We start from the raw sequence: 3,024 nt of genomic DNA on the forward strand, positions 1-3,024 counted from the left end.
CATATTCTGAGGTGTAGGGGGTTAGGATTTAATGCTTCTTTTTCAAAAAGACACACTTCAACCAATAACACCTTTCCCTCACTAAAAAATCAGATAAGTCATGAATCATTAATCTGGTTAATCAGCACAAAATCTCAATATCTTTCAAATCAATGTTTTCTCTACTCCATCATCTCCATTCTCCTCCTTTACGCGCACACACACACACACACACACACACACACAACCTGTTCTCGCTCCTTTCTCACTGTTCTGTCTCCTTTACACACACACACACACCTGTTCTCCATTCTCACTGTCACACACACAACACACCGTTCTCACTCCATTCTCACTGTTTCCACTCTTAATCATCAATTCTCTTCTGCACTACTTAAAAGTTTCTTAAACTCTCTCATCTGCTTGGTTTCAACCACACATCTCCAAACCATTTATGCTATCACCCAGACGATCTTTCAAAAGGAAAATCTAATCATGTTATTCCTCTACTACCACCATCCTCTTCTACTCATCCTCTTCTACTCTACTTTTGTCGTCTAAAGGAGAAACTATATAAAGCACCTTCTTCAACCTTTTGCCACTCTCATATGCACTCTATCCCCCAGATAAACCAAACTGCTTCTGGTGTCACATCTTTTTGCTTTTACACATGGTGATCCTTAACTAAAATGCTCTCTGTTCCTGAGCACTTGACGTATTTTACTACCCTTAAACTCCCTTGAACCACAAAGAATTGCAAACACTTTTTGGTGCTATTACCCTTCTTATTTTCCTCTACTATTGTACTTATCACATGGTATTCCAACCAGTCTAAGTTTGCTTTTTTCTCTTAACTACACCTGAAGTCTACCTCAAGGTCAGACATCTTTTGTGCACCTAGCACACAGCATGTTGTCTGTTCCATAGTAAATATTATTGAACTAGATTTTTCAGTAGTTTTTTTCTTTTTACAGTAAGACTTACTCTGAAACTTTCGCTTGAAGGGAAACATTTAACATGTTACCAAGAGCCACTAAAAAGCAGCTAAAAAATAATTTTGGAAAAAAGAGTTTTAAAAATCACTGCTTGTGAAAGAATGATCAGAATAACTTTAAAATATCTTAAATACATTACTCATTGCACATCTATTAGAATGGCTAATATTTTTTAAAAAGCTGACAAGTGCTAAAGAACATGTAGGACAACTGAACCTCTCATACATGGTTGACAAGAACGCAAAATGGTATAAACCCTCTTGGAAAGAGTTTAGCAGCTTCTCTTGAAGTTAAATATATACTTACAATATGACAGAGCCAGTCCACTAAATTAAGTAAATTTTAATAAATTAAAACTTAACACTCACACAAAAATCTGTATCCAAATGTTCATAACAGCTTTATTTGAAATCGTCAAAAACAAAATGCCTAAATGTCCTTCAGTGAGTGAGTGAATAAACCATGGTACATATTCAATACAAACAATGGAATACCAGCTAGCAATGGATAAATTCTAAAGTACATGATGCTCAGTAAAAGAAGCCAGTCTCTAAAGGTCACATGCTACCTAATTGGTAAAAACAAAATTATAGGGAAGAAATCCTTAACCATTCCCAGTGAAGACAGAGGTCAGGGAAGAATTTGGCCACAAAGGGCCAGTACTGAGGGATCATCTGGTAGTGACTGAACTGTTCTGCATCTCAATTGTGGTAGTGGTAGTGGTTCCACAAATCCATAAACGTGCCAAAATTCATCAAATTATAGACTTAAATGAAAATTTAATTTTACTGGATGTAAATTTAAAAATAAACAAATACATGTATAGGGTTAGCTGCCTTTTTCCTCTACTCCCATGTACCTTAGCCCTAGACCTGAGAAAGATTAATTTATGTGAGGAGAAAGGTGGAGCAGACTAAAAAAATGGCTTTGAGGTAGATTATCAAGGAGTTTGCTACAACATTATGAATATTTATCTTAAAAGACTGGATTATGAGATGACAATCTATAATTTTAGAGAAAGACAAAGGTGAAGAGGTATTAAAGAGAGCAAATAGACCTGAAAATTAAAGAATGGATCGTCTCCCTACCTTTCACCTCTGTCCTATAGCACCATGACTTAATAATTCTATCTTCATCTGACTTGCTTTTTCATGTGCTTCTGCTACACACAAAATGATTGAAGAAAAAGCAATTTAATTTTAAGAAGATATAAATCCATTTTTATTTCAGTACTTCAAATCTAAAATAAAAGGGATTAATCAGCTGGCTACAGTTTTCGCATCAAAAGCTCTAAACGATGAACAATTTCTTAAAAGTCTGGTGGAATTTAATTTGGCATTAAATGTAAAGGGGAGCTAATACATCTGAGGAAATGATATCTAGCATATTTAGTATTTTGCACTTGTCTCTGCTGCCTGCTTTTCTTCCACAGCTCTGCTCCCCTTCTGACTTTTATTGCTTCCTCCTTTTCTTCCCTGCCCTCCTAAACAGTGTATGATGCCCTTTAGTTCCTCAATGCCTCCTAGAAACTTGCCACAAGTCTAAATTATCTACCTGCTTTTAGGAATGACCACACAAAATACAATTCATCTCAAAGGCTGTGAATTAAAATGTGGTTATAAAATTCAAATACTGTGGAGCTCTATTTATAAAACATGATAATAGGAAATATAAGTAGTCTAATAGGACATTTAACATATATCTAATGTAAGTCTATGGGGTTGCACAGAGTCAGACACGACTGAAGTGACTTAGCAGCAGCAGCAGTAATGTAAGTACTAACACTAATTTACAGTAATTAAAAAAAAAAAAAAAGAATGTGTGTCTTTCAGATTATAACTTTTCAGTATACTTGGCTACTAATATGTACTTAGAATACCGAGAGTTGAATAAAGTCAAAATTATTACATTTTGTAAAATAAAATATGCATATATTAACAAAAATACTTTAAAATTATTTAATAATTTCCCCATTGTTAGGCCTTTGGGTTGAGATTATGTGACTAAGTCTTTTACTGAGATGGAACTGCAGAAATAAGGTGTTTGAGAA

Source organism: Bos taurus, chromosome 3 (genome assembly GCF_002263795.3).
Source record: "Bos taurus isolate L1 Dominette 01449 registration number 42190680 breed Hereford chromosome 3, ARS-UCD2.0, whole genome shotgun sequence".
Classification (NCBI taxonomy): Eukaryota; Metazoa; Chordata; class Mammalia; order Artiodactyla; family Bovidae; genus Bos; species Bos taurus.